The following is a 13594-nucleotide window of genomic DNA, read 5'->3' on the forward strand; positions in this document are numbered from 1 at the left end:
ACCAACAAATCAGGACTTTCCTCTTCTCTCCAGTTGAGCTGTGCTTCTGAGTGGGTAACCCCAAGGCCTTTCCCACCTCTTAACCAGGACTCCCTTCCTCAGCAGGTAAAGGTAAAGGTGGGCTTTCTCCAGCTCTCAGGAAAGCACATCACCTATTTATGATCTCCTCTTTGTAGGCTCACTTCCCAGCGCCCAAGGACAGCAATTCTCTGATTCCAGTCCAGGGTTCCAGAACTACTGCAAAGCAGGGTTCTCCAGCTCCCCCTCTACCCACCAGCTTGTCCACAGCCTCGCTTCCAGGGGCAGGAGTCAATGTAGACGTGGGAGCTCCAAGCCCTAACACCATCCAGATAGCTTCATCTGGTCTTCAGCTCTCACCACCAGAACATGGGACACTTTCCATGATCCTGACTCTCTTCACTGCAAGACTCAGATGTCACCTGTCACTGAGGCCACCCCTGAAAAAGCACACCCCCCACCATCCCCTGTCCCCCATTTCCTGTTGAACGCCAAGCCTAATTTTCCATGTGGAGAAGTTTTAGAAAAGCACTTCTCCCAAATTCTCTCAAGATGTGACTCAGACAGCGTCTCCCTGCCAACTTCTCAGAGTCCTTCCTAACTCTCAGGAAGCCAGACTTCCGGCCCCTCCCCCAGCCCTGGGAGCAGCCGGAGCCCTGTGGGTGCAGTCAGATCGCGATGGGAACCAGCCATCACATCTCTGGTGGGTTCACATCTGTGGGGCCAGCACAGCAGTTACAGCAAAGCACTCTCCAAACATTCTGATCTGATAAACGGGGAGCTCCGTGGGCCCGTGGAACAGTCACTAAGGTTAAGTTCTTGTTGGTTTCCCCACCCTAAACAGTCTCTTTCCCCCTATACAGACAGTCCCGCAGGCCTGCTGACAGGAAAGCTGCGGAACCAAGGGAAGCAGCTTCTGACTGGAAAAGTGAAAGGAGCCAAAAGCCAAAAGGCTCAGATTACTTGTAGGGGCTGGTCTGGGAGGCCCTCGTCCAAGCTCTCAGCTCAGAGGAGATGACAAAGAGACTGAAGACAAGGAAGGTGAAATCGAACCTGTCCTGGCAGTTGCTGATCCAGTCGCCACCGCAAGGAGGAAGTCACTGCTGCGTGTGCTTCTGAAACTTCCAGCCAAGACCCAGAATCGCAGAGTGGGGCCACAGCTTCTAGGCCAGCCAACAGGCAGCTGGGAACCATGGGCGTCAGCAGGCTGCCCTGGAGTGGGAGGCAGGGCCCCTGCACCTCAGGGCTGCCGGCAGCACCTGGAGGACGAAAGACATTGGTAAGAAGGACCAGGAGGCCCATCTGCTGCTGGGTTTGCCTGGACAGCTGAGCCAAGTTGAGGACTCCCACTCACATGGCCTGGTGGGTTTAAGGGAGAGGAAGGAGAAGGGGGTTTAACCTGGAGACGGACAGAGAGAGGGCAGGGAAGTGGGGGAGGGATGGGGAAAGGATGGAGGAGAGAAGGGAAGAGATGGGAGGGGACCCGGAAGGCAGTGCCTATTTTTAGTGGAGGGGAATATTTTCCCAGTGTAACCCACCACACAGCTGCCATCATGTTCACACAGTTTTCCTTAAAAGCTGTACAGGAGAAAGTCATTTTTTTCACATGGCCTGGTAGTTAAAGGTCAGGGATCTGGAGTTAGTCATATAGATTCCAATCCATGCTCCACTTCTTCTCCCAGGGGTTGACCAGGATAAACGTCTTAACTTCTCTAAACCTCCATTTCCTCATCTATAAAATGATGACAGTAGTCCCTACCTTTAGGGTTGTTGTAAGAATTAAGTCAGGTAATGTTTATAAAACATTTAACACAGTGCCTGGTACCTCGAAAACTTTCCCTTGCTACTATTGTCACAAGTGGTAGACGAGCATCTGGATAAACAAGGTTTCCCGAAGCAAAACCTTGTGGAAGATGCATGTCTAGCCCCAGGATCTCAAAGATACAAAAAAAAAAAACAAATTTCACAATAGCCAGTGGTAGGGTGCTAATGGCTCCATCTGTAGTGTTCGGTGGCTGTGGCTCCATCTATGAAGTGTGTAGGCAGATTCGTTGTAGACATGCTCCACCGTGACAACAGCAGACGATTTGATTTCCCTATTTCTTGTTTCTTTTTCTTATACAAAATTGTATCTGCCTCCCTCCAAGATGGGGTTTGCAAGGCCTGGGGACCTTTTAATTCACAAGGAGGACCAACAGAAGCAGGAAGAGCACTGACCAGCATGGCCCAGTGCCCCCAACCTGTTCCTGACTGTACCTTGGGCTCTAAGCCTTCCCGGTCCTCCACAGAGTGTGCATGGAAGGTGTGGAGAGGCCACGACACAGTCCACATCTCAGGACATAACCAGTGGTGTCAGGAAAAGGACGAAGTGTAGCCAGCTTGAGGCCAACATTTTAGCTCAGTTTTCACAAGGTCACCTAATCTTTAAATCGGAGAGGATGGCAGGTGCTTGAGCTATCCAGGTGTGATCCTTGCTCCATGGCATGAGCTCAGAGGTGCTGCAAACCACGGCTCTCAAATCTCCCTTCTACACCCCTGTCCCAACACCTGACATCTAGACCAAGAAGGTCATTCCTTGAGTCACAGGGTTGGCAAACAGATGTTATTGCAAGTGCCAACTCCAAGTTATTGACATTAGATTTTGTTTCAGAAAGATTCTCAGGCCTTTTCTGGTCTCAGCGGGATGTTTCCAATCAATTAGCAGTGTCTGCAATGGACACTGGAAAAGAAGTGCCAATGGTTTTGTACAGAATTACTGTCCTTAAAAAACACTTTGTTTTTATATTTACAGAGCAACTATATGGCCAGTAGAGAATGCGTGAACTTGTAATGACTAACAACCATATCAGGGCCTTGAGGGCATAGGAGGCAGAACAGGGACTTTATTACTGTTATTATCATTCTAACTTTTATCTTACATTGCAATATAGCTGATTAACAATGTTGTGATAGTTTCAGGTGGACAGCAAAGGGACTCAGCCATACGTATACATGTATCCATTCTTCCCCAAACTCCCCTCCTATCCAGGCTGCCACATGACATTGAGCAGAATTTCCTGTGCTATACAGTAGGTCCTTGTTGGCTATCCATTTTAAATATAGCAGTGTGTACATGTCCATCCCAAACTCCCTAACTATCCCTTCCCTCCACCCCCACCCCCATAACAATAAATTCATTCTTTAAGTCTGTGAGTCTATTTCTGTTGTGTAAAGTTCATTTGTATCATTTATTTTTAGATTCTGCATATAAGGGATATCATATGATATTTCTCTTTCTCTGACTTACTTCACTCAGTGTGACAATCTCTAGGTTCATTATTACTGCAAATGGCATTATTTCATTCTTTTTTATGGCTGAGTAATATTCCATTGTATATATGTACCACATCTTCCCTATCCATTCTTCTGCTGATCGACATTTAGGTTGTTTCCATGTCTTGGCTATTGTAAATGGTGCTGCAATGAACACTGGAGTGCATGTATCCTTTCAGACCATGTTTTTCTCCAGATATGTGCCCAGGGGTGGGATTGTAGGGTCATGCTGCTGCTGCTGCTGAGTCGCTTCAGTCATGTCTGACTCTGTGCGACCCCATAGATGGCAGCCCACCAGGCTCCCCCATCCCTGGGATTCTCCAGGCAAGAACACTGGAGTGGGTTGCCATGTCCTTCTCCAATGCATGAAAGTGAAAAGTGAAAGTGAAGTCACTCAGTCGTGTCTGACTCTTAGCGACCCCATGGACTGCAGCCCACCAGGCTCCTCCGTCCATGGGATTTTCCAGGCAAGAGTACTGGAGTGGGGTGCCATTGCCATCTCCTTGTAGGGTCATATGATGGCTCTATTTGTAGTTTTTTAAGGGATCTCCATACTTTTCTCCATAGTGGCTGTACCAATTTACATTCCTACCAACAGTGTAGGAGGGTTCCCTTCTCTCCACACACTCTCCAGCATTTATTGTGTGTAGATTTTTTGATGATAGCCAATTTGACTGATATGAGGTGATATTTCATTGTAGTTTTTTAAAACGCTTTGTTTAGACATGATTTTCTTTTGGGAGGGCGGATATAACACTGAGTCTTCATCGCTCTGTGTGTGCTTTCTCTAGTTGCAGGCAGTGGGGACTATCATTCCTCTGTGGTCCATGGGCTTCATTATGGTGGCTTCTCTTGTGGAACATAGGCTCTAGGCACAAAAGCTTCAGAAGCTGCAACATATGGGCTCAGTAGTTTTGGCTCCTGGGCTCTAGAGCATGGGCTCAGTGGTTGTAGCATGCAGGCTTATTTACTCCATGGCATGTAGAATCTTTCAAGACCAGGGATTGAACTCACGTCCCTGCATTGGCAGGCAGATTCTTATCCACTGAGCCACCAGAGAAGTTCCCTCATTGTAGTTTTGATTGGCATTTCTCTATTAGTGATGTTGCATATCTTTTCACGTGCCTCTTGGCCATCTGTTTGTCTTGTTTGGAGAAATGTCTAAGAACACGGACTTTCTTAGAGGGGATTTAAGAATGGTATGCTGCCTGAGACCTGGTATTCATGGTTGAGGAGGACAAGCCCAGATAGCGGCACAAAAGGAAAGCTGGGATGACTATGGAGCAGTAACAGACCTTGGGTTTCTTGGGAAGGGACCAAAACATAGGTAACCACCTCCAAATGGGTCACCAAAGCAAATTCTAGCACAGCCCTTTGAGTTCCACCCTCCTGCCAGTCTAGGGCACCCCATACCCTCTGCCCAGAGAGAAGCATCCGATTCTAACTCCAGTGTAAGTAGCAGCTACCAGGTACCTACCTCTATGTTCCAGTGGCAAGCTTGGTGCCTTCACACACACTGTATACATTTAACCCACTCCCATGTGGTAGGATTTTCCAAATTCCACAGTATTATATGTTATTGATCTATTTATTATAAACATATCATGTTCTCATAGTTTTTTTTTTAATCAAATAGTACAGAAGGGTCTGAAATGAAAAGTAAGCCCAAGTCCTACTGTTCAGAGATAACTACTCTTTAAAGTCTCTTTTTGGACACCCATGATTGTAACAGCATTATTCTCAATGTTCAAAAGGTGGAAGCAACACAAGTGTCCATCAACAAATGTGTGGATAAACAAAATGTGGCATGTTTGTACGGTGGAATATTATTAGATGATAAAAAGGAATGAAATGCTGACACATGCCACAGCATGGATCGACCTTGAAGATATTATGCTAAGTGAAATAAAACAGACACAAAAGAATGTGTCCTTGTATGAGCCCACTTATATAAGCTCATCTAGAATAGGCAAATCCATAGAGATGGAAAGAAAGGTGGTTACCAGAAGCAGGGGGAGGGGCAGAAGGGGGCACTACTGATTAATGGGTGCAGAGCTTCAGTCTGTGATGATGGAAATATTCTGGAGATAATGGCTGTTCAACATTGTGAAAGTACTTCATGTAACTAAACTGAGTACTTAAAAACATTAAAATGGTTAATTTATGTGTATTTTACCACAATTTAAAACAACAACCAAAAAATGCTATTCTGTACTTTTCCAGGAGGAAGTAAAGGTAATCTTGCTTTGCACAGCAGCACAGGACCATAAACATAACCATGCAAGCTGACGCCATTCAAACTGACCTAAATAGTCAAAGGGAAGAATGAGGATTGTTCCATGACCTTTAAATTTGTTGTCAAAATTAAAACCCTCTTACTGTCAGTTATAAAGGTAGAGGGAAAAATAGTAACTCTATTATTTATATAAAACATTGTTATTTAAAACATTAGGAATTTTGAGAGTGTGTTCTATTTCTTGGTTTAAGAAAAAACTTATCAAGAGTAGTTTGAACAGTGCTTGCCTTCTTTTTCTCTTCACATAATTCGCAATACAGGGCAAGCATCATTTACATGCCTTAGTGAATTTTCATGCTCCTTTGGATCTTTTCAACATTTATCCACTGAACTTTCAATGCTGTGAAATCGCTCTAAGGTTTTCTCTAATGTCAGATGTTTTTCAATATCACTTTTTCTGGGACATCCTCCTCCTTTTTGTCACAACCACTTTCCTCATTTATACCTTCACCAAATTCCTTTGTCCATACATCTAGTCTCAGTAATGGCAGGCGTGTCAACATTCCTGTGGCCACCTATTTTTTTTTTCCTACCTTCATTTACATTAGATTCAAATCCTGCAAGGTTATTTGCACAGTGGAGTAAAAGTTACTGCCATACTGCACAGAATCCAAAGCAGAAGTAAATGCTCCATTTCAACTATGACCAGCTTTCTGTTCCTAGTGCAATTTAAATGACAAGATGTTGAAGGAATTTGAGCCTGTATTTATATTCACTGGACTTTTTCAATACAATTTGCATCATGGCTATCCATTTAGATCTTATATCTTTGCTCTGATGTTGCCATTTTTCAGATCTTTTGGTCACACACAGTTCTACTTCCAGTCTTATCACTTTTCATTTATTTGCTGCACTTACATCTTTGTTGGACAGTCCTCTTTTTTGATTAACCATCTGTAAAATGGCATGTGGGTTTATCGCTGGAAGACAAAGAAGCCATATAATCAAGTGCTTTGCTGTCTGTGCGTGAACCCAATACAGGTGTGTAGTTACCAATACCCACTAGGCTTTAAAATAAGTGGCACAACTAGTCATTCCCTGATAGTGGTGTGTATCTGGTGTTTATGTAGTGATTTGTGGACTGAAGAGCTAGCAGCAAATTTGTACTTTATGCAGTTATATTTAATATACAATGGTAACTGAAATATGATCTGTGTTACTAGGGGACTAGTGTTTCTTAAAATGTGATAACAAGTTTGTACATACTGGGGCTATGCAAAGCAAGGACTGCCTGTAGTAACAATGGGTGTTTGACAATTTGTTATATATCAGGTCTTATTCAGGGCTTCCCTGATGGCTCAGATGGTAAAGAATCTGCCTGCAATGTGGGAGAGCTGGGTTCGATCCCTGGGTTGGGAAGATCCCCTGGAGGAGGGCATGGCAACCTACTCTAGTGTTCTTGCCTGGAGAATCCCCAGGGACAGAGGAGCCTGGTAGGCTAATCTCCTAACTCCCACTATTAGTTCCCACTTTACAAAGGAGGAAACTGAGTCACAAAGAGATTTAATAGGACCAAGGTCACACAGCTGGCAGTGGTGTTTTAAGTTTATATGCTGTACTTCCTTTGGTAGAGATAAGGAAGAGTGATTTGGGCTAGGGCTGTCGTGTGGCTCATAAAAGGGGCTGTGTGTAGGCTAGTCCATCACAGCTGCCCCTCCCTCCCAATCTACTTGGGAAGATTATCGTTCCAACATGAGTGCCTTTCACCACCTACCCTGCTCACCGAGGAAGACACATGCACCTTTGTCTCTTCATTTTTCTCCATTTCTTTTGGAATCGGTAATACATTCACGTAAGCACAAATTCAAAAGGTACAAAGGACTGCATCATCCTCTCTCATCCTCTCCTTCAGCCATGACTTTCCTCCCCAGAGACAACAAAGGATACCAGTTCCTTCTCCCTCCACTCCAAAACTATCCCAGAATGTCTCACACCACCTGCCCCTCATTTCCTGTATCTACTAAGACTAAAGTTTGGACAGGACCAGAATCCTGGGTTCAGAGAAGGCGATGGGACCCCACTCCAGTACTCTTGCCTGGAAAATCCCATGGACGGAGGAGCCTGGTAGGCTGCAGTCCATGGGGTCACGAAGAGTCGGACACGACTGGGCGACTTCACTTTCACTTTTTACTTTCATGCATTGGAGAAGGAAATGGCAACCCACTCCAGTGTTCTTGCCTGGACAATCCCAGGAACGGGGGAGCCTGGTGGGCTGCCGTCTATGGGGTCGTACAGAGTCGGACACGAATGAAGCGACTTAGCAGCAGCAGCAGCAGCAGAATCCTGGGTTACAGAAAATCTTGGAATACAAAAAGTAATAAAGGCACTAAAATTCTTTAAAAATTATTTTGGATTTGTGTGTTTCCATGGAGTTGAGAACCATTTGGATACCATGAATAAAGAGTCTGTCTGCTTTGGAATCTGAGAAGGGAGGAGCAGAGAAGGACCGAGAACTCCTGGTAGGATGAATGGGCCCACGGGAGTGCTCGGAGAGGGCCCTGACTCCCGAGGGGAGGAGGGGGAGGCAGGGGGGGCCCTACCCTACCTCGAAGTCTGCCAATCGCTCATGTTCCGAGAGGGCTCCACATGCAGGCTGTGAATCTCACACAGTCTATTTTTAAAAGGATTTAAAGGGCAAAGAAAAGAATATCTTCATTTACTATGCTGGCTTTTTCAGGATAATACTGATTTCAATGGCTTCCCTGGTGGCTCAGTGGTAAAGAATCCACCTGTCAATGCAGGAGACATGGGTTCGATCCTTGGGTCTGGAAGATCCCCTGGAGAAGGAAATGGCAACCCACTCCAGTATTCTTGCCTGGAGAAGTCCATGGACAGAGGAGTCTGGCAGGCTACAGTCCATGGCGTTGCAAGTCAGCTCGACTTAGGGACTAAACAACAATAAAATTGATTGCAAATATTCTATCGTGATGTCCCCTTGAGGTACCACAAATGTTTTAGAAATTCCAACTTTGCAGTCTCTAAACCATACCTTCAAAACTGCCTCTCTCCTCTAAATGTCTTACCTTCTGCAGCACAGAAGCCTTTCTTTGAACATATATTTCAAATTTTCAGCTCAGATAATAAGGTAATCATAGAATATTTGAACAGAAGGAATTGGCAATTTAAAGGCAAAAGGAGGAATAGTCAATGTAAAAACAGACCCTAGCCCATCTTTATAGAGAGGCTGTTTAGTGTAGCACTGACAAGCATGGTTGCTGGAGCCAGTCCATCTGGGTTTAAATCCCAGCTTTGATGCTTACTGATTGTGTGTCCTGGACACAGTGATTAACCTCTCTGTGCTTCAGTTTCCTCATGTAGTAAAATGAGGGGATTGGTACTTATTTCTGAGGGGCTTTGAAAGGATTAAGTATGTTAATACAGGACAGTGCCAAGGGCAGTGGAGAAGGCAATGGCACCCCACTCCAGTACTCTTGCCTGGAAAATCCCATGGACGGAGGAGCCTGGTGGGCTGCAGTCCATGGGGTTGCGAAGAGTCAGACATGACTGAGTGACTTCACTTTCACTTTTCACTTTCATGCATTAGAAAAGGAAATGGCAACACATTCCAGTATTCTTGCTTGGAGAATCCCAGGGACGGGGGAGCCTGGTGGGCTGCCGTCTATGGGGTCTCAGAGTCAGACACGACTGAAGTGACTTAGCAGCAGCAGCAGCAGCAGCGCAGGGGAGAGTATCAGGCTCTATGGATCTGGCTTTGCCACTGGGCCTTCACCCTGGGCTAATCTCTTTCCATGCTTGAAGTCATGTAACCCTCACACCAGCCCTCAGTATTTCTGATCAGCATTTGAGGAAACAGACCCACAGAAGCTGAGTCGCCCAAGTCACCCCCCTCAGAATAGAGAACAGAGAATTCAATACCAGCCCCCAGATGCAAGCTTTTGCCCCCACACTGTACACTATTATGAACATAGCGGGTGTACTGCAAGAGAGATGTTTTTAAGTAGACCAAGGCCCTGCATCTCTGCAGCCTTGCATTTCACTGCCTGCTCACCTGGTGTTGCTCAAAACCACTTTGGTTGCCTCAATTTGGTTGCATCTCAGTATCAGCTGCCGATCAGTCCATGTCCACCTGACCCCACTGAAACTGTCATCACATGGGAGAGTCAGAGGAAGGCCTTCTGATAGAACAGCATCTTCCAGCCACCTGAGGTCTGGGGGAATGAGCTTCTGAGGCTATCCTATTCTCTCTCCAGCACCATCTCCGGAAAATACTATGACAAAATATACCCACATCAGCTTCCAGGAGGGCGATGGCAATGTGGGAGGAAGAAAAGGCTGTGGGAATGTAGGATAGCTTGGTAAATGCTTTGAAGTCTTCGGAAATTCTTATTGTCCCTGTTTTGGGCCACCTTTCACTAATTAATCAATATGCCTGATTAACTGGGATCAAATTCAGGTGAGTTATTAAAACACACATATACAGTTCTCACACAGGCACTTGATGACTGTTGATAAGAATACTCATTGGACAATAAGGTAAACAGGATAACATAAAGACCACCAGACTTGGAATGGCCCAAACGAATTTAATGAATGGGCTGCATGTGGCTATATTGATGGCTAGGGGCTGTGTGACTTTGGGGAAGCCACGTAACATCTCTGTGCCTGAGAGCCTCATTTGAAAGGAAAGGGTTTGGCCAGCCTGTCTCTTTTAGCTCATCTTTTTCTACTCAGCCCAATCCAACCAACTGTTTGAATGTCTCTTACATGCCTGCCAGATAATGCTCCTCAAAGCACCCTGTTTTCCCTCCATGACATTTCTCACAACATATAATTATGTACTTGTTTTCATGTTTAATAACTGTCTACCCAGCCAGACAAATCAAGAAACATGTCTGACTCAATCACGGCACCTTGCACACTGCCTGGCACATGTGCCTGAGTCAGCTAATGAATGAAACATGGGGAAGGCTAGTCACTCTATTCACTAGGACATAACATGATATTTACTAGAGCAAGTATGTGAAGAGTCTGAAAGTGCAGAGGGCCAGTGATTAAATGTAAGAGAGGGTAGAATTGAAAAAGATTTCCTAGAGTTTTGTTTTAGCTGCTCTGGGTCCCACAAAATCCCTAGGCAGATGTGTATGAGTTTGTGGAGTGTGGGAGGATTAATAACTGGGAGGATGGAAAGGGGGAATCTTGTGTATTGATTATCAAGGAGAAACATCCTTGGTGGTCTAGTGGCTAAGACTCCGTGCTCCCAGTGCAGAGGGCCTGGGTTTGATCCCTGGGCAGGGAACTATTCATAGATTCCCCCAAGCCGGAACTAAAGCTCTTGCATCCCTCAACTAAAAGCCAGTACAGCCAAATAAATAAATAATTTTTTTAAATAAAAGAGTATCAAGAAAAGGCAGGAAATATAAAAATACATGTTTGGGGGAAACTTTAAGCCATCTGATATTTCTGGAGCATAGAGTGGGAGGCAAGAAAAAGCAAGGATAAAGAAAAAGCAGCAGCACTGATGACCAGGTTACCAGAGGAGACAGAGAGCGAGGATCTGTAAGTGGGGTTTCACAAGCCCGGGGCCACATCTTGCTCTGAAGCAGGTGGTAAGGAGGGAAAGACGGGAGAAGGAGCGGCTGAACTCTGAGGGGGAACAGCTCTGAATCTATCCCTATGTGCCTTTGACACAGAGGTCAGCAAACTTTTTCTATAAAAGGCCAGATAGCAAATCTTTTTGGCTTTGTTGACCACAAGGTCTCTGTTACAACTACTCAAGTCTGCATAGGCAAGGCAAAAGCAGCTACATATAATACTTAAGGGGTTCCCTGGTGGCTCAGATGGTAAAGAATCTGCCTGTGATGTGGGAGACCTGGGTTCGATCCCTGAGTTGGGAAAATTCCCCTGGAGGAGGGAATAGCTACCTACTCCAGTATTCTGGCCTGGAGAATTCCATGGACACGGGAGCTTGGCCCGATACAAGTATATGGGGTCACAAAGAGTCAGACACGACTGAGTGACTTTCATTTTCATAATACTTAAAGGATGTGTCTGTGTTCCAAATACATTTTACATATGGACACAGAAATTCGACAGATTTGAGAGATACTTCAATGATAGAGCCTAACCATGGCTGCTCGTGGAGCTTGAAGGGGAAGACAAATCCCAAGTTTCTAGGCTGAGTGTGAATGGCTTCTGTAGCCTCAATGAAACAGCAGGCAAGTCAGCCCAGAGATTTAGGTAGGAGACTCAGACTGGCTACTTGTCCCCTCTGGAATTGATACACTGCTACACAATGACAAGGGTGAGGTAGATGTGTTTTTTTGTTTTTTAATGGTTATTCTTTCAAGTCATTTTTACTTGTCCTAAAACAGCTGTTTATTGTGCTAGCTACCAAAAGTTTCAAGAATCTGACCACCAATCTCAAGATTTTCCTCAAAGCATTATGTTCTCCAGCATTTATTGAGTGACTGCTATATGTAACAATTGGAGAAGGAAATGGCAACCCACTCCAGTGTTCTTGCCTGGAGAATCCCAGGGACCGGGGAGCCTGGCGGGCTGCTGTCTCTGGGGTCGCACAGAGTCGGACACGACTGAAGTGACTTAGCTAGCTTAGCTATACGTAAGAACTTGAGGATAAAATGAGGCATGAAAGAGACGACCTCAGTCCTCGATCTAGGAGGGTTTTGTGTATGGGCTCAGTTGCATCCGACTCTTGATGGCTCCATGGACTGTAGCCCACCAGACCCCTCTGCCTGTGGAATTTTTCAGGCAAGAATGTTGGAGTGGGGTGCTATTTCCTACTCCAGGGGATCTTCCCACCCATGAACCCAGAGCTGTTGTCTCTTGCATCTCCTGCACTGGCAGGTGGGTTCTTTACCACCTGGGAAGCCCCAACCTTGGAGGTAAAACATTTCAAATCAAAGGAATAACATTAGATATCATGCCATCAATCCCCTTCACTATTTCACATCTCCTGTTAGGAAAAGTGATTTATCTTAGGTTACTATAATTAACAAAATATCTAAGCAGCTTCAGTACCTTCTGGATATGGACATTTAAGAGTAAGACAAAAAAAAAAAGAGTAAGACAAGTTTTACTATTCAGCAAAGGCCAGTAGAAATTCATTTTCTTAGACATGACTGACTTAGACATGACTGACTTTCTTAGACATGACTAGGTTGGGCTAGACAAGCACAGACCTGGGTTTAAATCAGAGTTCTGGCACTTACTGGCTGTGTAATTGTACATAAGTGTAACTTCTCCAAGCCTCAATTTGTAAAACAGGGGATAATGACCTGGTAGAATCTATTAAGTGAGATAGTACATGAGAGTGGCTTGGCAGAATGTCTGATATTTGACGAGTGTTCAATAAATAGTGACTGATATAAAGCTGGACTCTGTGGGAGAAGGCGAGGATGGGATGATTTGAGAGATATAGCATGGAAACATGTATATTACCATATGTGAAATAGATGACCAGTCCAAGTATGATGCATGAAAAAAGGCACTCAAAGCTGGTGCGCTGGGACAACCCAGAGGGATGGGATGGGGAGGGAGGTGGGAGGGGGGCTGGGATGGGGGGACACATATACACCCATGGCTGATTCATGTCAATGTATGGCAAAAACCATCACAATATTGTAAAGTAATTAGCCACCAATTAAAATAAATAAATAGTGACTTGTCAGTCAGTCCTGATTTGCTGAATGTTGTCAGCTGGTCAGGTGAGATAAATAATGGTCATTGCTTGTCATCCCATGTTCTCCATCACTCAATTCTGATCAAAGCCAGGTTGGCTGGGCAGAAGCAGCTCTGTTCCTCCTTGCTTTGAATTTTTTTTTTTTTTTTCTGGAAAAGATGCATTATATATTTTTTACTTGTTAAGAGTATGTCTTGGCCTATGGCCAGTTTCTCCCCCAAGTCACATGGGAGTTGAGGTATGAAGTAGAAACCACAACTTGAGTTAAGATCTATCACCATCCTTTGCTGCTGGTTTTTGTCACTAGT

At 45.0% G+C, this 13594-nt stretch overlaps 2 long non-coding RNA genes across 2 annotated transcripts in view; one reads left to right on the plus strand and one right to left on the minus strand.

Annotated features, from left to right (window-relative positions):
• LOC147364172 (uncharacterized) overlaps positions 1-1491 on the minus strand; it is a 114385-nt gene extending 112894 nt beyond the window's left edge. Inside the window, exon 1 of the long non-coding RNA XR_015134143.1 lies at positions 1072-1491. This is a non-coding gene — a long non-coding RNA (uncharacterized LOC147364172). The remainder of the gene's footprint in view (positions 1-1071) is intronic.
• On the plus strand, positions 648-3215 carry LOC147364174 (uncharacterized). Its single transcript, XR_015134144.1, has 2 exons — positions 648-721; positions 882-3215. It is a non-coding gene; the product is annotated as an uncharacterized LOC147364174 (long non-coding RNA).
• The last annotated feature ends 10379 nt before the right edge of the window (positions 3216-13594 follow it).

This window comes from Bos grunniens, chromosome 10 (genome assembly GCF_055505025.1).
Source record: "Bos grunniens cultivar Pamir isolate PY7600 chromosome 10, Bosgru_T2T1.0, whole genome shotgun sequence".
NCBI lineage: Eukaryota > Metazoa > Chordata > Mammalia > Artiodactyla > Bovidae > Bos > Bos grunniens.